At 44.7% G+C, this 24,964-nt stretch overlaps 2 long non-coding RNA genes across 5 annotated transcripts in view; one reads left to right on the top strand and one right to left on the bottom strand.

The window, feature by feature from the left end:
* LOC142304122 (uncharacterized) overlaps nt 1-2,962 on the top strand; it is a 7,310-nt gene extending 4,348 nt beyond the window's left edge. Inside the window, exons 3-4 of the long non-coding RNA XR_012753076.1 lie at nt 1,966-2,071; nt 2,187-2,962. This is a non-coding gene — a long non-coding RNA (uncharacterized LOC142304122). The remainder of the gene's footprint in view (nt 1-1,965; nt 2,072-2,186) is intronic.
* Nucleotides 2,008-24,964, bottom strand: LOC142304121 (uncharacterized). Of its 4 annotated transcripts, XR_012753074.1 has the most exons (7): nt 24,296-24,964; nt 23,576-23,620; nt 23,410-23,483; nt 23,252-23,326; nt 23,038-23,169; nt 2,602-2,825; nt 2,008-2,516 (listed from the first exon to the last, which is right to left on the bottom strand). It is a non-coding gene; the product is annotated as an uncharacterized LOC142304121 (long non-coding RNA). The 4 variants fall into 4 exon arrangements; XR_012753075.1 differs by lacking the exons at nt 2,008-2,516; nt 2,602-2,825 and adding an exon at nt 22,708-22,809 and having other exon boundaries at nt 24,296-24,955; XR_012753072.1 differs by lacking the exons at nt 2,008-2,516; nt 2,602-2,825 and having other exon boundaries at nt 22,708-23,169; nt 24,296-24,946.

Raw genomic sequence — 24,964 nt, 5'->3', positions numbered from 1 at the left:
CTGTGTAATGTCAGCCTATTCAAGCCTATGGGGCTCGTTTCCTGAATGTGCTTCATAGGTGACTGTGTTGGGGAACATCTTGGGACCTCCATGTGGATCATATTGAAGCTTTGTGGGAGTTCTTTTGGGAATAAATTGGTTAATGAGGGATTGTGTCCTGTCTTCACTTACTTAAGTCTCTCTTTTTATGCTTTTCTCATTTGCTTTTGTGGACTACTTCGGATTCTTTGGATTACGTTGGAAATTCATGGCTTTTTTTTCAAATACATTAGTGAATGAGAATGATGACTAGAGTCATGGGATGTTTTTTTAAATAAAATATTTTTGGGTATGTTTTTTTCTCTTTACACCTACTGGGTTAGCAATGGGGGTATCTCATAGACACCTCTCCATTACTAATACCACGGCTGATGCCAGCTGACATTACACCTGTGTTTTCCAAATAAAATTGGCCAAATTTACTTGAGCCCAGTCACCACGTTAAGGGATAACTCTCAGCTGTGTCCTAATTTAAATTTCTGCCTCTTTTCATGCCATTCCTCTCCTCTTTATAAGGGCTAGAAAAGAACCTTCAATAGAAAAATTAAAACACCTGCGGTCACTGGGAGAAGTGCGCAGACAAAGGACATGACTCCATAATACAAAATAGAAGAATTGCTGGCACTTCCTAACCTTAAGCCCGCTTTACACGCTACAATATATCTTACGATCTGTCGGCGGGGTTATGTCGTAAGTGACGCACATCCGGCATCATAAGGTACATTGTAGTGTGTGACAGGTATGTGCGATTGCGATTGAACGTTAAAACGTTCGTCGCATACACGTCGTTGAATCTTGACGAATTGCACGTCGGGTTGTTCAATGTTCCCGAGACAGCACACATCGCAGTGTGTGACACCCCGGGAACATTGAATGACAGCTTACCTGCCTCCCGCGGCTCCAGCCGGCAATGCGGAAGGAAGGAGGTGGGCGGGATGTTTACGTCCCGCTCATCTCCGCCCCTCCTCTTCTGTTGGCCGGCGGCCGCGTGACGTTGATGTGACGCCGAACGTCCCTCCCACTCCAGAAAGTGGATGTTTGCCGCCCACATCGAGGTCGTATGGAAGGGTAAGTACGTGTGACGGGGGTTAATCGTTTGTGCGACACATTCAACAAATTAAACGTGCCACACATACGATGGGGGCATTGCAAATCGCATACGATATCGTATGCGAAATTGCAACGTGTAAAGCAGGCTTTAGAGTCTAAACTTTTGCAAACTTAACATAGCATACATTATTAAGAATAACAGTTGCACTGAAGTAGAGGGAAGGAGAAAAAACAAAAAATGCATATGATGAACACTGGAATGTGATAATGTATTACTGCAAAGAAAACATGAAAAAAAAATTTGAGGGGGAAAAAAATGAGTAATTTTGCAAATAAAATTGGCCAAATTTACTTAAGCCCAGTAAATGTTATCCACAGGACGTGTCTACAGATTTCCATATTTTCTGCACTTCTGCACCACATCTCGTAACACTACCCTTAAAAATAACACTGTCAGGCTATAAAAAATATCAGTCCTTTGCAGTATCCCTCAATAAATAATTGCTCCTCACTGCACGTCCTGCAAAAATATAGCCCCACACTGTCCCTCTTATTTCACATGAGCTCCATATTATCTTCTCCAAAAAAAATTGCATGCACATCATCCCCCTTATGAACTATAACCACCTCACTCTCCCTTATGCTTTACAACGGCCACTGTTCACCCTTTTAACACTAGGACTACTGGACTCGTGACACCTACTAGAACTACTGAATGTAGTCATTTTGACTACTGACGTGTTTTCGTTTATTTTTAGAGTTTCATTTGTGGTTATTTATTAATAATTATATTTTTTTAATGTATGATTATTGTGAGATCCAACAGTAATGCTTTGGAATGTTTTTTTTCTGATTTCTTTTCATATTTTTCTACAGGAAATAACAAAAGTAAACTAAGTAAAACAATAATAAGACGTTTTAAAATAATTTATTATTAAAGTGCACACATATAAACAACTCAAGAACAACAAGCAGAGAAAATGTACGTGAAGGAGAAGAAAAATGAAAATATGGCGCAGAATCTCAATAAAACCGACCAACCATTATTATGAAGTACAACCGGTAACTTTCTAAACAGTTGTTCATTTGCATTTCAGGCATCGTCTTTCAATTACAGCGGTACATTGCCCACACAAAGACTTATGGCAAGTCATACAATTTCCAACAGATCGATTATTTTTGCATTTTGCTTTTATCTGGCAAAATTTTTTTTGAGACATCACATCTGAATACCATCAGCTGAAACTAGTATTCCTGGAGATTCGCCTTCTGTGGTGTTGGTTGCATCGCCTTCGCCGCCATCGTCTTCTGTTGTGGATACATATCTGGGACGTTTTGCAGATTTTTTTTCTGTCCACGACCAGGAGGATGGTCACGAGGCAACATCAATGCATGAGCCTGATCCCCAGTTGATGAGCTTGCAACGTCTGGCAAAAAAGTTGATGAACATTTAGAATTTTTGTTTAGTAACTCAGTGTGTGGAAGAACAAATAAATACACATAACTACTTACCTTCCACATTTGTTTCTTCTGAGTCTTCAGATTCACTCGAAATGTTTTGAAGATTGAAATCTTCATCACTGTCCATTTCAATTTGAGTATCCTGACATTCGGATTCCGATTCATCCTCTAGTATGGATTGCAAAATAGCCAGAATATCTTCAGGCTTTACCGCACGTCTTCTAGCCGTATTAGTAAATTGGAGAAATTCCACTTGAGAGTTCACTGGTTCACTGCTGAAAAATAGAAATGAAATGAAAACTATAAGAAATAATACATGTTCTGCCACCTTCAAACGTAGGTGGGTTGAATCAGTTGACAGACAGCTAAAGTCTTTCCTAAAAAATAGAATAATATGACAATAAAATGTTGTATATACCTGTAACAGTTTTCAGAGCTCTTATGTCTGCATCTGTTGTCCTTGTCTCTCCAAGTGAAATGAAAGTGATTTAGTATCCAGACTAAGGGGTACTTCACACACAGCGAGATCGCTACTGAGATCGCTGCTGAGTCACGTTTTTTGTGACCTCATTAGCGATCTCGCTGTGTGTGACACTGAGCAGCAATCTGGCCCCTGCTGTGAGATCGCTGCTCGTTACACACAGTGCTGGTTCATTTTTTTATTGTTGTTCTCCCGCTGCTAAGCACACATCGCTGTGTATGACAGCGAGAGAGCAACAATCAATGTGAAGGGAGCAGGAGCTGGCGTCTGACAGCCTGCGGTAAGCTCTAAGCAAGGTAAACATCGGGTAACCAAGGTGGTTACCCGATATTTACCTTCGTTACCAGCCTTCGCAGCTCTCACGCTGCCAGTGCCGGCTCCTGCTCCCTGCACACGCTAAGTTAAGCGGTGTGAGCTGGTAACTAAGGTAAACATCGGGTAACCATACCCGATGTTTACCTTAGTTACCAGTGTCCGCAGCTTCCAGACGCCGGCTCCGTGCAAGCGCAGTGTCGCTTGCACGTCGCTGCTGGCTGGGGGCTGGTCACTGGTCGCTGGTGAGATCTGCCTGTTTGACAGCTCACCAGCGACCATGTAGCGATGCAGCAGCGATCCTGACCAGGTCAGATCACTGGTCGGATCGCTGCTGCATCGCTAAAGTGTGAAGGTACCCTTACTGTCTACTGCTAGGACCAGAGAAAAACACCTCCCTTCGTTAGCATAAGATACATAAGATTCGATAAGATCGTTAGCATAAGATACATAAGATTACAACAAAGCTCTATTCAGATCAGCATTACACAGTAATACAACCAGGTAACACAATGAAAATGTGAAAAGTTGACATCTGAATTGAACTACATCTATATGAACATCAGGGTAAATAAGATATAGTGAAAAAAATATGCACAAAACTTTACAGCAACTTTTAGTGACAAAAGGACAGCAAAATATAGCAGGTAGTCAAAATGACTACCTTTAGTAGTTATAGGTGAATGTTGAAATAAATGCGCAATTTTTGCACCTAAATTATTTATTGCCACAAAATCTTTTTTAACATCCTATTTGAGGAAATGTCACCGAGTCTCAAGCCAGAATTCCAAAAAATGTAGTCACAGAGGAGAAATACATAGTGCGAAGTAGTCAAAATGACTACCTCAGTAGTTCTAGTGTTAAAGTATAACTACCACACTGTCCACCCTTATTGTCTATAACTATTCCCTGTCCTCAATTATTGGCTATAACTGGCATGCTGTCCTCCCTTATTAGCTATAACGACCACATTGTCAATGCTTTATATCTTTAACCCCCCCTTTTATCTATACCGACCATAGTGTCCACTCGGATTAGCTATAACCACCATACTGTCTACTCTAGCTAAAAATCAACACACTGTTCCTATATTAAGTGACCCCTCACGCTGCCCTAATTTCATACTTTTCCCCCTCTTCACACTGTACCTCTAATGTCTATACTGCACCCCCTCCTCACACTCTCACCTCTACATGTAGTCCAACATACTCTGCCCACACTGTCCTCCATGCTGCCTTCTCTGTATACTGTGCAGCATTTTGTCCCCCCACACACTGCTGAATCACTATACTGTGCTCCCTTCTCACATCTTGCATACTCGCCCATCCATACTGTGCCCTCACACTGCCCCCTTTGCTGCTGCATCTCTATGCTGTGCCCCATTCTACAGTCTATATACTGTGCCCTCTTCTCACTGTTTTAACCGCACACTGCGCACTTACTGTGCCCCACACTACACCTCTGTTTACTGTCCTCTCCCACATTGCCCCGTCTCTATACGGTGCTCCCTCATACTTGCTTCCCATACTGTCACTTCACACTATTTCCCCCTTAAAACTCTTGTTTTTCAGGTTCCTTTGTAATGCTTATTGGTCAGTGCTTCAATAAAGTTTATCATTCAGCTTGGAGAATAGCGGTGGGGCAACGGGAGCGATCACTACTGCCTGGACGAAACCCTAGACCACCATATTACGTCCTCCTGCTGGCTATGCCCAGGGTAAATGCACTATCTGCCTCACCCCTTTAATTTCACTTCTGCCTTGACAATCCTACTTCTGATGAGATTACGGTACATTTCTGGAAACCTATACTATACTAGGTGAAATAAGTATTGAAAACCTCATCAATTTTCTAATTAAATATATTTCTAAAGGTGCTATTGTCATAAAATTCTCACTAGATGTTATTAACATCTCAACCAGACAAAAAACAAGTGCAAATGCCATAATGAATAGGAACCTTTATATTTTTAGGATGGGCCCATTAACAGCATTTATCACTGATGAGCGAATATATTCAGCACTTTTTGTTACTCATATGGATATTAAGGTATTTGGGATATTTGTTACTCAAGTATTTAAGACCTCACCTCATGAGTTTCAACTCCTCTCCCCGCATGTTTGGAGCCTGATTTTCAGCTACTAAACACGCGGGCAGTGCCTGCCAATCACAGTAATGCTGTTGCCATCTTTGCTACTGGCATTAATATCATTGGCAGGCACAGTGAAAAAAAATGAAGGGTAGTCCCCCATTTTATTTTGATAACCAGCTCAGGTAAAGCAGACATTTGGGGACTGGTATTCTCAGTTTGGGAAGGTCCATGGTTATTGGGCACTCCCTAGTCTTAAAATAGCAGCTCGGAGCTGCCCCACAATTGGTACATCCATTAGATGTGCCAATTGGGGCTCTTTACCCAGCTCATTCCAATTGCCCTGGTTCGGTGGTTATCGGGGTAATATATGGTGTTTATGTCAGCTGTGGTTTTTGTAAAAAATAAAAGCTGCTATGAAGCCCTGGGTTAGTAATGAAGGGTTTGTGTATGAGACTCCCCTGAATTACCAACCCTGTAAGTAAAAAGAAAAAAAAACAAACAAACACACAAAATCCTTTCTTTGAAATAATAAAAAAACACACCCTCTTTCCCCAATTTATTAACCCTCAAAACACCCTGCAGGACTGACTTAATCCACACAACGTCCTACAGTGATCCTGGCTGTGCTACATCCAAACATTGCAGTGATGGAAAGCGCGAATGATCACTGCAGCTCCGGGCACACACTGAGGGCAGCGAGGGACCCATCTGTGAGAATCAATGACATCAGCCAGGTCACCGAATTTCACTGACGGGTTCCCACAGTATCAAGTTTGACCACCAGTAAACCTGCTGCTGGAATGTTCAACTTCTGAATTGTGGGTCACGGTGGCACAGCAGTCCAGCAATCCAGTAGTCAGGTCATTGAAGTTCACACTCGGGTGCTCCCCTACTGCCTTCAGTGAACCCGCTGCCAGATTACCGGAATGCTGTTCGACCATGTCCCGCAATTTGACAGTATGGCAATGAGCTTGGCAACGGAGTTCACTGAGACCAGGTATATGGAGTAGGCTGACAGGGTTAACTTGCCCCATACCCAGCAGGTGGCTGAGTGTTACAGCCAGGACCTACATCTAACAGCTCCAGCCTCGACTGTTAACCTATTAAATGCAGCTATCAAACTCTGACAGCGGCAATAACAGCATATTGGCATTGGAATGTGTCATTCTATGCACCCATGCGATCACAGGGCATCGATGGGTTTCAATGTCAGCCAGGTGTCGGCTGAAGACCTATGTGCCTGTCCTTATGGAGCTCCATTGAAGCTCCATAATGCATTTTGTGGCCGTGATTTAAAAGAGACTGTGCTATTGCAGTATATAGTAAAAGCAACGAGTCATATGTGATATTGCCACATTCAGAAAAATCAAATCTATTAAAATTTTAAAATAATTAACCCAATTGTTAAACATCATAAACAAAATAAACCTGTAAAAATTGCAAAATTGCATATTTGAACACCACAAAAATTGCTGTAAAAAACAATCAAAATGTCATATTTACCCTAAAATGGTATGTATAAAAACGCTGTCTCACTCCACAAAATTTAAGCCCTCACACGTCTCGATTGAACGGAAAATGAAAATGTTATGGGTCCCAAAAACTGGTGACACAATCCCAAAAACGTTTTAAAAACTCCTGTATTTTTTACTACTAAAATAATACCAATCTGGACAATGTTGATATCGCCACAATCGTACCGCTGAAAAGAATCACGATTACAGCTCATTTTTAACACACATTATTCACTGTGAAAACAATTCCAATAAAACAATGTCACAATTACATTCTTTTAGAATTTTACTAAAATTTGAATTTTCCCCTTTTTCCAGTATGCAATGTGATATAATGAATTGTGTCGCTCCAAGGTACAACTCATTACTCAAAAAATGACCTCTGATATGGCTATGTGGACAGAAAAATAAAAAGTTAGGACTCTTGGAAGAAGGGGAGTGTGGAAAATGACCACACGAAAATTGGCCGCGAAGCAATTACATAGCCACTTGCTCACACCTTCCATAGTTTCCACCACTTCCGAGCCCTAGACATGTCTCAATCAGCCTTATTTAGTGCTGAGAAGATACAGAATCATACATTATTGCAAACTCATTGTATACACCAAGTGTAATGGGCCATGTCAAGCCTCGTATTGTGGAGCATCTTCTTTTCATGGCTTGCTCTGAGCATCAAGAATCGCGGCTCACTGGCTACTAAATGACTTGTGTTATTTTATATTTCTCACCAACATTTTGTATGTTATAATGTGGCATTAAAACAGAAGAAAAAATGGACCAAACCCTATATCTAAAAACGCAAAAACCATAAATAAATATTTTATACTAGTATTCAGTCTAAAAATTTGTTGTCAGAATGAAACAGCTTTGATTTCTTCTCACGTGAAATAAGAAAACGTTGCTCTTGTTGTATTTGTGGTAATGTAGGAGTCAAGCAAAAATATCTTTTTTTAAGTTTTCTTATGAGCTTCTTGACTTATCCTGTAAAATGCGCTTCATTTTGCTTAAGGGTGTCCTCCACACACTTTAGACATCAGAAGGAATTTTAATCCACCTCTGGAACACAATTATGTGAATTCTTGCCTGGACATGGTCTTATCCATCAATTATAGTCTTCACGGCTAGCAATGAGCACAGATTCAACTGCCTCATGTAATACGCGATCGGAACAGGGATCGGCATCAATGGCATCTACCCATAAATATGAAGCTGCCCTCAAAAGGATTTGGTATACATATTTGCCCTCAAATTCAGTGATATAATATTATATCTCTAGAAAAAAAGCATTTAGTGAAGGTGTAATTAAAGAAGGATTTTTTGCTAAGATGTATTGTAAAATGAAATTCCGAGTTGACCTTTTATTATACAAAACTTTTGCTTTTTTATCTGATAGCTCTGTTCAGGGCTATACAGGAGTGTAATGCCTGCCTGGATCCACAGACTCAGACGGGGTGTAATGAACAAGCTAGAGGGGAACCACTCACCAAGCAGGACCCCCAGAACCCTGAAACCCTTTAACCTCTAGACAGGGATTTGGAATTACACAGGGCCCAAGGTGATCACTAACTGTGGAAGGCTGCAGTCTAAGAGAGTAGTAGTCAGGCAGGGTCAAACCAGGAATAGCAGAACAGTGACAGAATCGGCAGGCAAGGACGTAATCAGAAAACGTAGCAGAGGTCAAATCCGGATCAGGCAGTGAGGTACATAAACAGCAGGCAAAAGGGTAGTCAGGAAACAAGCAGAAGTCAGATCACCAGAATCACTAAACAGAACAGGAACCAGAATATCAGAACTATCCCTGGCAGTGGTCAGCAGACAGAAGGGGAATTAAGAAGGGTGTGGTGTCTTCCCATTGGTTGTAGCTGAATGATGGTAACTTCAGCTGGAAGACACACTCCACCTATAGTCAGCCAGTGGTACTACAGATCCCAAGATAACCCAGCCCAGTGGATGATCGGAGCGTGCACCCACCAGCGCCGCTGGTATCGACTCCTCTCCCATCACCAGCACTATCCACGGCAGGAACATGGCGTCGCCTGGGAGTAGAATTCGCTGCAGCGGACTCCGGTTGTGACGTAATAAAAAGCACTGGCTAAAGACCAGTATACACTTTAATAATCAATCAAAAAGAATCCCTCAAGAGGTGCTTAATAGAGATGAGCGAACCGGTCGCGGTTCGGCTCGAGGTTGGTTCGCCGAACGGGGGTCCCGTTCGAGTTCGGTTCAACGAACCAAACTCGAACCAATAGGCTATAATGGGAGGCAATCACAAACACATAAAAATGCATGATAAATGTACACAAACAGTTAATAAACATTGCCATAACACTTACCGGTCCCCGCGATCCCTCCTGCACTCTGTCTCCTGCCGCTATTCCATCCGATGATCGCTGAATCCTCCCGGTGACCGGCACTGCCAGCAGAAAAGCAGGACCTATCGTGACGTCAAAATAGCCATGTGACCAGTCACGTGGCTATTATCTCATTGGCTACAGACTGGTCACATGACTATGACACGTCATGTAGGACCTGCGAGTGCATCTCTCCGGTACACGGTGCACATTTGTGTATCGCCGTGTACCGGCGATATGCTCTAGCACACAGTCGACTCCCCGTTCCGTTAGGGACCGGCTGACACAGCCGGTCATTAACGGAGATCACCGTTGCCATAGCAACGCAGTTAGCGGTGACGCCACCGCTAACAGCGGCTCCGGGAGCACCGTTGCTATGGTAACGCGTCTGTCAGCGTTACCGCTGTTACCGCTAGCAGCACTGATCACTCACGGAGTGAAGGCTGCACGCTGCTTCCCGATTGTAGTGAGGATTGTAGTGAGGATGAGGTGCTCCAGCCCATGATGGGCTGGTGCACCTCATCCTCACTACAATCGTCACTACTACTACACTAGTGAGGATTGTAGTGAGGATGAGATGCCCCAGCCCATGATGGGCTGGTGCACCTCATCCTCACTACAATCGTCACTACTACTACACTAGTGAGGATTGTAGTGAGGATGAGGTGCCCCAGCCCATCAAGTAATGGGCTGGGGCACCTCATCCTCACTACAATCCTCACTACAATCCTGAAGTGCAGTTTCTTCAAATTCATTTAAAGGCACTTGGAACGCTGAAATTGCTGCTTATAATTTAAGACTCTATTAAAAACCTCTTATCAGCGCTGGTTTATTGGGGATTTATTGGGCTGACAGGGGGTAATAAAGATGGAGTCTCTAATGTGTCTGTGTATTTATTTCTATTAAAGTATTTTTTCTCTGTGTGGTGTCTTTTTTTTAACCCTTTATTGGAGATTCTTAATGGCCGGGTCAAACGTGCCTGACATTAAGAATCTCTGGCTTAATACTGGCTAGTAAAACAAAGCCAGTATTAACTCATGATTACCCAACAAGCCACCCGGCTCCAGGGCTGTTGGAAGAGTTGGATACAGCGCCAGATGATGGCGCTTCTATGAAAGCGCCATTTTCTGGGACGGCTGCGGACTGCAATTCGCAGCAGAGGCGCCCAGAAACCTCGGGCTAACCTGTGCTGCGGATTCCAATCCCCAGCTGCCTAGTTGTACCCGGCTGGACACAAAAATGGGGCGAAGCTTACGTCGTTTTTTTTTTAATTATTTCATGAAATAATTAAAAAAAACGGGCTTCCCTATATTTTTGGTTCCCAGCCGGGTACAAATAGGCAACTGGGGGTTGGAGGCAGCCCGTGGCTGCCTGCTGTACCTGGCTAGCATACAAAAATATGGCGAAGCCCACGTCATTTTTTTGGTGGGCAAAAAACTTCTGCATACAGTCCTGGATGGAGTATGCTGAGCCTTGTAGTTCTGCAGCTGCTGTCTGCTCTTCTCCATACAGACAGACAGCAGCTGCAGAACTAAAGGCTCAGCATACTCCATCCAGGACTGTATGCAGAAGTTTTTTGCCCCCTGAAAAGATTATGTGGGCTTCTCCATATTTTTGTATGCTAGCCGGGTACAGCAGGCAGGTACGGCTGCCCCCAACCCCCAGTTGCCTATTTGTACCCGGCTGGGAACCAAAAATATAGGGAAGCCCTTTTTTTATTATTTCATGAATTTCATGAAATAATTAGAAAACAAATGACGTAGGCTTCGCCCCATTTTTGTGTCCAGCCAGGTACAACTAGGCAGCTGGGGATTGGAATCCGCAGCACAGGTTGGCCTGAGCTTTCTGGGCCCCACTGCTGAGAATTGCAGTCTGCAGCCTCCTCAGAAAATGGCATTTTCATAGAAGCGCCATCTTCTGGCGCTGTATCCAACTCTTCCAGCACCTGCCTGCTATACCTGGCTAGCATACAAAAATATGGCGAAGCTCACGTCCTTTTTTTGTAGTTTTTTGGCAAAAAAAATAAAAAATGCTTCCTTGGATTTTCCATTGCCAGTGAAGGTAACACCAAGCAGTGGGGGTTAGCAGCCAGTAGCTGCTTGGATTACCCTTAGCTAGCAATACAAAAAATGCAGCGGGAGCCCAAATATATTTTTTTTAATTATTTATTTAAATAACTAAAAATAAAATGGGCTTCCCTGTATTTTGATTGCTGGACATCACAGTGCTGTAAAAATAAATCTTTAAAAAAATGACGTAGCGCTCCGCGGTATTTTTGATTCTCAGCGCAGATAAAGCAGACAGCTATGGGTTGCCACCCCCATCTGCCTGCTGTTATCTTGGTTGGCAATCAAAATACAGGGAAGCCCATTAATTTTTTCTATTTCAAAAATAGTTAAAAAAAAAATGACGTTGGGTCCCCCCATTTTTGATAGCCAGCTAGGGTAAAGCAGACGGCTGTAGCCTGAAAACCACAGCTGGCAGCTTTATCGTGGTTGGGGATCCAATGTGGAGGTCCCCTCAGGCTCTTTTTTATAATTATTTTATAAATATTAATAATTACACAATAAAAGTAGGGTCCCCCCCAAATTGGATCACCAGCCAAGGTAAAGCGGACAGCTGTGGTCTGGTATTCTCAGGGTGGGAAGGTCCATAGTTATTGGGCCTTCACAGCCAAAAATAGCAGGCCGCAGGCACCTCAGACGTGGCGCATCCACTAGATGCGCCAATCCTGGCGCTTCACCCCAGCTCATCCCGTGCCCTGGTGCAGTGGCAAACGGGGTAATAAATCGGGTTGATACTAGCTGTAAAGTCACCTGAGATCAAGCCCAGCAGTTTGTGATGTCATGGCATCTATTAGATACCCAACATCATAAACTGTCAGTACTAACAAAAAAAAATAATCGACAAAAGAAATTTATTTGAAAAAACAGTCCCCAAAACATTTCCTCTTTCACCAATTTATTGTAAGGAAAAAAATAAAGGGGTCCCACGACGACTCTGGACCGTCTAGAATATGGGGGGGAGACACTCAGGGAACGTATCCCCCATTTTCTAGGAGTGCGGACCCTTCATGTGAGGAGTCTGGGTGCAATGAATCTGCACTCACTCTTCTCGGGTCCACAGCAGCAGAGTCCATGTCGTAATGGTTGCTACCAAAGCTGCAATGCCCTGCTCATGAGGTAAGGGCATGCCTAATCAGGAGAACTACTGTAGAGGAAGCTCTGCTCACTGGTAGTGAGTAACCTCGGCACTCTAAATCTCCCAGACTAAGTCAGTAAGTCACAACGGATAGTAATGCAAAATCACTCTTTATTGGTCTGTATTAAGAAAAAAAAATTTTCATAAGCATATATGTTTTTGTCCAAAACAAGTTACAAATGACGTTTCGGCCTGAGCCTTCGTCAGATTGGACTTATCTGCATGTAATCCTGAACAATGACAATAATCAGTATCACATAAGAGTGAGAGAACAATAACATAAACTCGAACAATGTAGAGGTACAATTGGGATGCAGCAAAAAAATTGCAACACAGCAAGAAATGAAACACATGATACAAATGTCATAATACAGTACAAGGACAATATAGTAATGACAAATATGGGGTCAGAGTAGGCTTAGACAGCTCTGGTATGAAAGAGATGTCAATCATAAAGTAACATGTGCAGTAGGTGTAGAGCTACACTATGCATGGCAGAGCTAATGGGTAGACCGACCATAGAAAAAGAACGGAGAAAAAGTGGAGAAAAAGTGGATTAAAAATGTAGAAAAAGTGGAGAAAAAGTGGAGAAGTGGAGAAGAAGTGGAGAAGTGGAGAAGAAGTGGAGAAGAAGTGGAGAGAAAGTGGAGAAGAAGTGGAGGAAAAAGTGGAGAAACAGTGGAGAAAAAGTGGAGAAAAAGTGGAGAAAAAGTGGAGAAAAAGTGGAGAAAAAGTGGAGAAAAAAAATGGAGAAAAAGTGGAGAAAAAATGGAGAAAAAAATGTAGAAAAAGTTGATAAAAAGTGGAGAAAAAGTGAAGAAGAAGTGGAGAAAAAGTGGAGAAAAAATGGAGAAAAAATGGAGAAAAAATGGAGAATAAGTGGAGAAAAGGTGGAGAAAAAGTGGAGAAAAAGTGGAGAAAAAATGGAGAAAAAATGGAGAAAAAGTGGAGAAAAAGTGGAGAAAAAATGGAGAAAAAATGGAGAAAAAATGGAGAAAAAATGGAGAAAAAGTGGAGAAAAAATGGAGAAAAAAGTGGAGAAAAAAGTGGAGAAAAAGTGGAGAAAAAATGGAGAAAAAAATGGAGAAAAAATGGAGAAAAAATGGAGAAAAAATGGAGAAAAAATGGAGAAAAAATGGAGAAAAAAGTGGAGAAAAAGTGGAGAAAAAGTGGAGAAAAAGTGGAGAAAAAGTGGAGAAAAAAATGGAGAAAAAGTGGAGAAAAAGTGGAGAAAAATGGAGAAAAAGTGGAGAAAAATGTAGAAAAAAATGGAGAAAAAGTGGAGAAAAATTGAGAAAAAGTGGAGAAAAAGTGGAGAAAAAGTGGAGAAAAAGTGGAGAAAAAGTGGAGAAAAAAGTGGAGAAAAAGTGGAGAAAAAACGGAGAAAAAATGTAGAAAAAGTGGAGAAAAAGTGGAGAAAAAATGGAGAAAAAAATGGAGAAAAGTGGAGAAAAAGTGGAGAAAAAATGTAGAAAAAGTGGAGAAAAAGTGGAGAAAAAATGGAGAAAAAGTGGAGCACCCTTTGGTGCCTTTCATGTGGCACTAAGGGGTGCTTAGTTTTGTATTTAGCCAAAAAATAATGAAAAAAAAAAATGACGTAGGGTTCCCCCTAGTTTTGTAGCCAGCTAGGGTAAAGCAGACGGCTGCAGCCTGCAGACCACAGCTGGCAACCTCACCTTGGCTGGTAATCCAAAACTGAGGGCACCCCACGCTGTTATTTTAAATTAAATAAATAATTTAAAAAAAAAAACACGTATGGGTCCCCCCAAAATTGGATCACCAGCCAAGGTAAAGCAGACAGCTGGGGTCTGATATTCTCAGACTAAGGAGGTCCATGGTTATTGGACTCTCCCCAGCCTAAAAATAGCAGGCCGCAGCTGCCCCAGAAGTGGCGCATCTATTAGATGCGCCAATCCTGGTGCTTCGCCCCAGCTCATCCCGCGCCCTGGTGCGGTGGCAAACGGGGTAATATATGGGGTTAATACCAGATGTGTAATGTCACCTGGCATCAAGCCCTGGGGTTGGTGAGGTCAGGCGTCTATCAGATACCCGACATCACCAACCCAGTCAGTAATAAAAAAAATAGACGACAAAAACATTTTTATTTGAAAAAACACTCCCCAAAACATTCCCTCTTTAACCAATTTATTAGAAAGAAAAACAAATCCAGGTCTGGTGTAATCCAAGGGGTTGCCATGACGATCCACACTGTCCCAGTCAATGAAGAGCAGGATGTTCCCCATTGGCTGGGAGAGCAGTGCAGTGACCTGAGCTAACATCAATGGGTCAGCCCAGGTCACTGCAGGGCATGAGAAGTGCTGCTGTCAGCGAGGTACATTACCTGCGCTGATCTCCAGAACACTGACAGCCCCTGTCACTGAGTTCAATGACCGGCGCCTTCACACCAAGTATCGCGAGAGGCCCGTGACGTCACCGCTAGTCAGTCTCGGGTCGGAAGCGAGAGGTGATGTGACATGCGGCGGCCATGGAGGACAGTGACAGCGCTGAGGTCGGGATGGCGGGACTTCATCACCGCAGGTAAGCCGAGCGGGACCATGTGTGTGTGTGTGTGTGTGTGTGTGTGTGTGTGTATGTATGTATGTGTACATGCCGCGGGCAGGAGGGGGCGGAGCGAGCTGAGCGGGGAAGTGTGGGCTTCCTGCACGTAACTTGGATAAACATCGGGTTACTAACCAAAGCGCTTTGGTTGGATACCCGATGTTTATCTTGGTTACCAGCTTCGGGCAGGCTGCCAGCGATGGCTCCTGCACACTGTAGCTGTAAAAGCCCTGCTTTTTGCTGCTAGAACCGTTCTCGAACGTATCTAGAACTATCGAGCTTTTGCCAAAAGCGCGAGTTCTAGTTCGATCTCGAACAGCCCCCAAAATCACTCGAGCCTAGAACTGGAGAACCGCGAACCGCGAACCGCGAACCGCGCTCAACTCTAGTGCTTAAATGCAATGATGATTTCAAAAAGGCTCCCATGGACAAATGAAAGGCATACATCTGCCCATATGAGTCAACACACCATAGAATATATCTAAAAAAAAATATAAAAAAATTAAAAAAAAAAGAGAATTGACAAAGTACAATTTAAAACCAGTTGAGGAGCAAAATATTTAATTAAAGACAGGGAAACTCTAAAAGGCAGTATGTGCAAATTTAAATACCAGAGGGACTACTATAAATAGGTATGAAATATAAATATATCCAATAGTGCAAAAATATCAATTTATAAATAACCTGAAAAACAGCAATAAAATGTTATATTAAATATTCTCCCATAATAATTCCTCTTAGACAGCTATCAAAAGTAAAGTGCATAGTGCTCAATAATAAGTGCTGCCATCAGAATACGCAGTGTAAGGGGAGAATTAAAAAAATGCATTACCTTTCTTTAAATATCGCTCTACGCCGCCATTGCTGCTGTTGACGGTGCTTGTGGATTGCCACAGTAGTTATGTCTTCATTAAAATGGTGCCGGACTCCGCACATGCGCGTACCATGATCTCAAGCGCAATTTTATTGAAGACACTGCAATGAAGACTATGAGTGGCAGGTGCGTAAGCTCAGATGTAAATAAAAATCTTTGCACGCACCCCTGCCGCTCATAGTCTTCTCCATAGTGTCTTCAATAAAATGGCCCTCATGATCGCAGTATGCGCTGGCGTGGACTCCGGGACCATTTTAATGAAGATATCATCACTGTGGCAATTCACACGCATTGCCAGCAGCAGCAATGGCGACGTAGAGCAATATTTAAAGAAAGGAAAGTGAGCATGCAATGCAAGACGCAGGAGGAAGAATATACACCGAGGATTCTGACCCACAAAGGCTCGCACCGCTGCACATGTCAATCAAAGTGCAGTGCATTTCTGCAACTTTGATTAAAGATATTTTAGCAACCAAACATCCAATCTTCCTATAACAGGTATGCCTGGATTCAACATCCTAGTGCTAGTATTGCACTGCCTCTACTTCATATAGCAAAATCCTGGTGTTGGTTCCCTTTAAAGGGAACCTGTCACCAGATTTTTACCTATTAAACCAAAAATATCACCTTCTGCAGCTCCTGGGCTACATTCTATGAAGGTGCACCTTGTTGCTGGCCCCCTTTTCAGACCTCCAAAACAACTTTATAAAATATTACCTTTTTGTATGCAAATTAGTTTTGTTGGCCAGATGGGCGGGCTCTATTTCACCTTCTGTACCCCCTCCTGGCGCTGTTCGCCGTCCCCCAGTCTTGATTTGCATGGATGACGACGGCCCTGTCATCCTCCATGCTGATGACGAAGTCTTGTGCAGGCGCAGTTAGCAGAGGCTGCTGTCGCGGGCCTGAGCAGAAACTATCCCTCTTGCGCGCCGGTGATGTATTTGCACAGGCTCGAGATTATGGGCGGCGCCGTGCATGACCTCACCAGCATCATCCTAATACCCACCCATAATCTCGAGCCTGCGCAAATACATCACCGGCGCGCGAGAGGGATAGTTTCTGCTCAGGCCCACAATAGTGGCCTCTGCTAACTGCGCCTGGGCGAGACTTCGGCATCAGCGTGTAGGATGACGGGGCCGTCGTCAACCATGCAAATCAAGACTGGGGGACGGCGAACAGCAGCAGGAGGGGGGAAACAAGGCGAACTAGAGCCCACCCATCTGGCCAACCAAACAAATTTGCATACAAAAAAGTAATATTTTATAAAGTTGTTTTGGAGGTCTGAAAAGGGGGCCAGCAACAAGGTGCACCTTCATAGAATGCAGCCCAGGAGCTGCAGAAGGTGATATTTTTGGTTTAATAGGTAAGAATCTGGTGACAGGTTCCCTTTAAGTCAAATTAGATTATTATAACAGGAGTGCAAAAAAAAAATTGTTTGAGATACGCACAGTTTGTGCATCAATGAAAGTCACCAGAAAGGATTAAATGTTTTTTTTTAACTATGCTGATGGCCTATTAATTTTAGATTTCCAATTTAACCCTTATGCAATTAAACAATAAAGGGACATAGAACTCATATGAGCTGATTATTGGGGTAGAGTTTGGAAGACCCCCATTGGTCTAATATTTATGACTGATTCTAAAGGGTACATTACATGCTGCGATATCGGTACCGATATCGCTAGCGAGCGTACCCGCCCCTGTCGGTTGTGTGTCACGGGCAAATCGCTGCCCGTGGTGCACAACATCGCTTACACCCGTCACACAGACTTACCTTCCCTGCGACATCGCTCTGGCCGGCGATCCGCTTCCTTTCTAAGTGGGTGGTTTGGTCGGCGTCACAGCGACATCACACGGCAGCCGTCCAATTGCAGAGGAGGGGAGGAGATGAGCGGCCGGAACATGCTGCCCACCTCCTTCCTTCCTCATTGCCGGTGGACGCAGGTAAGGAGATGTTCATCGTTCCTGCGGTGTCACACATAGCGATGTGTGCTCCCTCAGGAACGATGAACAACATCATACCTGCAGCAGCAACAATATTAAGGAAATTAATGACGTGTCAACGTGCAACGATTTTTCACGTTTTTGCGCTCGTTGATCGTCGCTCGCTGTCACACGCTGCGATGTTGCTAACAGCGCTGGATGTGCGTCACTAACGTCGTGACCCCGACGATATATCGTTAGCGATGTCACAGCGTGTAAAGCACCCTTTAGCCTTTGAAATCCAGTTCGAGATGTGCATATCTGAACATATTGTCAGGTTTGACATTTCATCTTTGGAGAAAAATTAAAAAAAGAGTTCAGTCAATTAGAATAAATATTAAACTAATAATTAATTGCAAGATCATTTTTAACTGTAATCATAGTCCATGAGAGGCCTACAACATATGCAATGAGAGAGCCCCTCATTGCACTATTTTCATACTGAAGTTGATCTATGTCCTGTCTGCAGTAATTCAGCTTTCCACTGACTTCTTCTGATGAAAATCAGAGCAAGGTCAGTCCAGGATAGTCTGTTCTGAGGATGAGGCGTACATTTCTTTACCTCCGTTTTTATTACCCTTGACAATCAATAGATAAATTTGTGGCTGCTACCAAGGGAGCCTTCACCGGCATAACTCACATCAGGTGGGAAACCCACAGGATAAATCTGCCTCGGTGTCACTGGATTTCACAAGTTTTTGAAAAGAGAGCAGTAAAAGGCAAATCAATGGAGGAAACATTGTAAGATTTGCAGTGTTTTATACTGCTCTGTGACGTGTCTGCAAAACTTTACAGGCTTTTGTGAGCCGGTAACATGCAATCTGTTTTCATTCTAGGAGAGGAGGATTACAATCTGGGGGAAGGCAAGGAAATTGTGACTTTCTCAATATTAGACATACTACAAAATACTGTATGTACAGTGTATCACAAAAGTAAGTACACCCCTCACATTTTTAATAAATATTATATTAGAAATTATCATGGTACAACAGTGCAAATTTTGTGCCCTCTAAATAACTTAACACACAGCCATTAATGTCAAAACCACTGGCCAACAAAGTGAGTAAAAATCTAAGTGAAAATGGCCGAATTGTACCCAAAATGTCAATATTTTATGTGGCCACCATTATTTTCAATCACTGCCTTATCTTTCTTGGGCATGGAGTTGACTAGAGCATCACAGGAGCCGCTGGAATCCTATTCTACGCTCCATAATGACATCACGAAGCTGGTGGTTTTTAGAGACATAGCGCTCCTCCACCTTCCATTTGAGGAGGCTCCACAGATGCTCCATAGGGTTTAGATCTAGCCAATCCAGGACCTTTACCCTCAGTTTCTTTAACAAGGTAGGGGATCATGCTCTGCTTCACTATGTCACAGTACATTTTGGCATTCATGGTTCCCTCAATAAACTGTAGCTCCCTACACCCGGCAGCACTCACGCAGCCCCAAACCATGACACGCCCACCACTATGCTTGACTAAATACCTGGGATATATGTGCCGCCCCCGTTTCAGCAGCCGAGCTGCTTGGATCCGGATTTGCCGTCACTCGAGGGTCTCCAGACCTGGGGGTCGTGCGGCCACTCAAATGAAAAGGGGGTATTTACAAGGGAGGTTATGGAGTTCATTACACCACCCATGGTATGTGGTAATTAGGAGTACCACTGCTGCAGTTGAGAGTACCCGGGGATGATGGAATGGGGCAGCCAGGGGTTGTGACCCTCCACGGGTAGGGGGATACCCCGGGGCTCGGTGATGGTGGGGCAGTGCCGTTGGATGCTGCCTTGTGATCCATGACCTGCCTCCTGGCACTAAGTTTACTTCTCTGTTGGTCCCGGTAGTATGAAACCTGCTGGGTCCCACTCCCCACTACCCCACTATGGCTAAGTGTGGGACCTTGCTCTCAAGGTTCACGCTTGGGATTTTCTGGACCGTTTTGAATGGAAAGTCCTATTTCCCTCGTTGTGCTAGTACCACAATTTTGGAGCGGGTGGGAACGGCTCTTGAAGACTTCGTTCTCCTCGGGTAAATTGTCGGTTTGCCTGAAGCTACTCCCTGACCTAGGGTCTATGTACCCCGTAATGCCTTGGTCCCAGACCAATGATGGTGCAAGGCCGCCAGCTGTCCTTGTGATGCCCTGGTCGGTCCAGGTAGTCACAGATAGACCCCTGCACTACACCTTTCCCTCACAGGTGACATCAGCCAACCTTCAAAACCCTAGTCACCCCCCTCAGGGCTAGATGGACACACCAGGGGGTGGAACCAGGCGGTTGGAAGACGCCCACCAAGGAGTCTGGACAGCCCGGGGTGGGAAAGTAAACAGTGGAGTGTTAGACTTCAAGTTGGAGAAAAGTGTGGGCTGGAGCTGTGTGCAGCTACAGCAGAGGCGAATACCCCAAATTGAACGGCGCCAGGGTAGGAGTCCTGGTGCCTTTGGCTGGGAGGCAGATGGCGGTCTCCGTCTGCAGGAGCCAGGAAGACGGCTCGGTGGAACCGAGGTGGACCGGAACAGGGTAGTGGCCAGCCGATACCGACCCAGGGAACCGACTCGGAAACCGGAGCACACAGGGGGTACTCAGACCCTGAAGCCAAATCCAGAAGCTACTGGAACTGGTTAATTCACCGATTGAGGCCAGGACTAGTGGTCTTGTCCCACTCAAAGTCCCTATTAGAAGACAACAGCCCATCGAGGGGGATAAAAGGCCACCGCCAGGGCTCAGAGATCCCACGGGCCAGTGTCTGCAGGCAAGGGCTCCTTAGGCCACATCCAGCCGGGTGCAGACTCCTGAAGTTGCAAGCACAGACAGTCCACCATTGCACAAAAGTGCAGGAGAAAGACAGGCACCGCCAGCCGGGTGGGGGACCAGAACGCAGCCGGCTGAGGGCACCGACCACCATCACCTTGGTTTACCAGAGACTCGTGTGTTTCCGTCAATAGTGAGTACACCAGCACCCTGCGGTCACCCATCTCCCTGCACCAATCCCCAACGGGTCCCTGGGCCACCATCCCTGCCCACGGAGGGGTTAACAACTTGCTGCATAACATCTCCCCTGGGTGCCCCGTCACTGCAGCGGTGGTGTCCAACCTCACCACATACCGTTGGTAGCATCACGAATTTAATACGGCTCAGCCCGTACATATACGTCCTACATCTACTACTACAAACCGTCTTTTTGATCGAAGTGACCGCGAGACCCCCGGTTCCGGAGACCCACAGAGCCCCCCACAGAAGGTCCGGATCTGAGCGAGGCGGCACACCTAGATTTCTGGCGTCACGAACAGGATAGATACCCATCCACTTACCTTGTGGAAGTGCGCCTTGTATTGAAGTCAGCGGTGATCCATTGCAGAAAGTTCAGAAGTCGCCATCTTGCCGCCATTTTTGGGCGCGAAGATTCCCGCCCAGAGTCTTCTTCCCTGAGAAAAGGGCGCGAAAGCTGAAGCCCCGCCTCTTGGTAACACGGCTAGAAAGCAAGGCCGGAAGTCGAAAAAACTAAACTTACCGGCCTAAAAGAAGAGTGCTAGCAAAAAGACCAAGGGGGAGAAGCGGGAAGATGTCTGAGCCTTACCCCGACGGCGGAGTGGCACCGGCCGCTGGAGCGGTGATGCCTGCAGATGTGCCATATGACGGGAATGTGGTGGCTCTCGCTCCGGTCACAGGAGCAGGGGAAGCTGCGGCCCCGACGGTCACCCAGGTAATGCCAATCTCCTTGCCCTATGTGCCCGGTGCTGCCTGGCTACCCCAGTACGATGGGAAGCCTTATGCTTTGCAGGTGTTCCGGAAGAAAATATGCACGATTCTCGATTTGTACTCCATGACTGGCAAGCAGCGTGCAGCGGTAGTACTTGGGCAGCTGACCGGCGCCGCCGAGCAGGAGGTGGAGACTTGGGTAGACGCGGACCGGGTCTCGGTAACCACCATTTTTGATAAACTTCAGATTGCTTTTGAGACCCGCACCAAAGCGGAGTTCCGAATGCAGTTCTATAACTGCCGAAAGCGGCCACGGGACAGTATCCGAGACTACGCCTTGCGGCTACAGACGGCCTTGCGTACACTGAGACGGGTGGACCCCATCAATGAGACTGACAGCAACAAAATGCTGGTAGAACAGTTCCTGCAGGGGCTGGGGTCCGCTGAAGACCATAAGCAACTACGGCTGTGGTCTCTGGAACACAGAGCCTTGAACTTTACAGTCCTATAGGAGCGGGCTATTAAGGCACTACAGACGGCGGATTCTGGTGCTCCCGACCCACCATCTTGGCCGACTGACACTGCTCCCGTCTCCCCCCTGTTGGCCTTGCCAGCCCCTACAGCAACCCCCGGGGCTCTGGAAGATCTGTCATCGCAAGTCCAGCGCCTGAGTGATGACGTCGCCAGGATCCTCGCCGCCTTGCAGCTACCGATGAAAGTCAAGCCGGCGGAGAAGATACAGCTCGCCGACAGCCTGGAAAACGTCCCATGGATGCAGCGGAGGAGGAACAACGACAACTGGTATGGAACACCTGTCTTCTACAAGTGCAACAAGACCGGTCACTACTCCCGTCGGTGTCCTTTAAACGAGCAACCCCTGAGGCCAAGGGCCAATCCTCAGGAATAGACCCTCAAGGCCCAGCTGACTGGCGGGATCGGTATGTTGGAGGTCGCCCCATCATCTCCCTGGCTGTGGACGGTATCCCGACCTTAGCCCTTCTTGACACCGGATCGCAGGTAACGACTATACCCTATGTATTATACCACTGCACTCTCTTCAGCATGAGGTAATAGTAAAAGAAAGTCAACAGATTCGTTTTTATCGTGCAAACCAAGTGTCTTTATTTATGAACAAAGTTAGTGGGAGGGACTAAGGGACGTTTCGGCCCAAGCTGGGCCTTCTTCATACCAAGTCACACTGGGGAAGGGTAAAGAAAAAGAAATAACTATTTACATATATCACAAGAATATCAACAGATCATATACATATATACATAATTACATGGAAAATCATGTCCTAGTTGGTGTAAAAGGCACAGTAATAGCATATCAGCAGTTGAAGTAACTCTCCAGTCGTCACAGCCAATATGTGCAATGACAATAAGATGAAAGGCAAGATTTGACAATACATGAAAAATTTGCATACCTCCAATCATAGATGAACTAATATCACAGAGGGAATTTTTTTCTCTCTCCTTTTTAGGGGGTTTTTTGGTATAGAAATGGTGAGGCACTCCACCCAGGATAGAAGGATTGTGGTAGTAGCAAAACGCAAGCCCTGCAGATAAAGGCATGATTATGAAAGGGTAGTATTTCTATAAGGGGAGTAGCACTATGGGGGAGGGGGGATAACTGATTACCTTGCTCGTGCTAGCAAATGAATAACTATTGGAATTTGTCCTTTTAAGTTGGGAGAGTTCAATAACTCGTGGTCCCTGAAGGATGAGAACGTATGTGGTCAGCAGGTAACACATGATATATAGCACCCCCATGTAGTGGATCCCCTGTATACCATTACCTTAGGTTTACAGTAAGTGGATAAGGTCACGTATAATGCACTTTTGTCTAGAAGCATAGGGGGCTTACTTGCATCTGTAATCACGAGGGATAAGTCTTAGTAACAACATTACATGTGAGAGGAAAATACAGCTGTACTTGGAAGTTAATGAAGTGACACATATTACCTGCAGGCTTTAGGATAGGAATGTAGCAGTGGGTAATGGAGTCCTCTGAAAAGCAGAAGGGGGAGTATGGAGTTAACAGATTGGAGGTTGAAAGGATTAGGGACAGATAAGATTATCGCATACCTTTGCAGCCGTCTTCCCAGACTGTGGCTTAGAGCAGTGAGATAACAGGTTTGGGAGCTATTTAACTCCTGAACCCGGAAGTGCACGGAGACGCCGGCACCTGCGTATTGGTGACCTGCGCTGCTATTAGTGTATTGGTGGTACCGTTAAGTCTTGAATAGAGGTGCCCGCACATGTGCAGTAGGGCTAAACTCGTACATAGACGTGGGAGGATGTTTATCCTCAGTGTGTCGTTCAAGATCAATGCAGGGATAGGGGGGGACACTGCACATACTGCACATGTCAGTCTATTGGTAGTGAACGACTGATGATACCAGAGGGGGTATTATCTATCTAGTCAATGTATAAGGCAGTAGTGTATGAAGCATTTGGAAGTATGGGGACATAAAGGCAACTGCAATGTAATACACAGGCATATACATAATAAATTCCTCATTTTGTCAAAGATCAATAGTGATTAGTTTACATCCAATCATTTTAAGGTATGACCTAGGAAAAAAAACATAAACAAAGGAAGGGTCCCAATATACTAATAGAGTGAACTAGCATTACCATCTATACATGACTAAAATAGAGAGTGCTGATTTTATACATTACCGTCTAATAGTGAGTGTACGATGGAAGAAGGAAAGGTGAGGATGGTATTTCTCAAGTTTTCTGTAAAAAATGTACCATAACATAGTTAGTGCGGTTTAGGGCAAATACAAAGGTATAGTACCATCATTATATTAGCCAATCTATCTCTCTATTAAGACCTTTAGGTGCTAGAGTTTGTAACTTATGGATCCAAAAGCTCTCTCTTTTTTTGAGAAGCTCAATATGATTTCCTCCGCGCCTGGGCCTATATACTTTATCAATAACCTGGAACCGTAACTGCGCTACATTATGCTTAGCTTCGTGAAAATGGTGTGGAATGGGTAGCCATAATTTTCCACACCTAATGGTGGATTTATGGCTTGCAATGCGGTCACCGACATGTTGGATTGTTTCGCCGACATACAATAGTCCACAGGGGCATTTGATGATGTACACCACAAAATTGCTCAAGCAGGTAAAGTATTCTTTTATTGGGAAGCTTTTGCCAGATCTGGGGTGCGTAAAGTGGTCTCCTTTGATCACGTTCGAACACGATGGACAATTCAAGCAAGGGAAGGTACCCGTACGTTTTGGTGCTAACAAGGTTTGTACATTTTTCTTGTCGCTGCCAATATCCGCTTTGACCAGGGAATCTTTTATGTTTTGGGGTCTTTTCTTACACATGATAGG

Source organism: Anomaloglossus baeobatrachus, chromosome 4, assembly GCF_048569485.1.
Source record: "Anomaloglossus baeobatrachus isolate aAnoBae1 chromosome 4, aAnoBae1.hap1, whole genome shotgun sequence".
In the NCBI taxonomy this organism is placed as follows: Eukaryota; Metazoa; Chordata; class Amphibia; order Anura; family Aromobatidae; genus Anomaloglossus; species Anomaloglossus baeobatrachus.
Note: the sequence above shows the minus strand (reverse complement) of the source record. Positions and strands in the feature narration are given on the sequence as shown.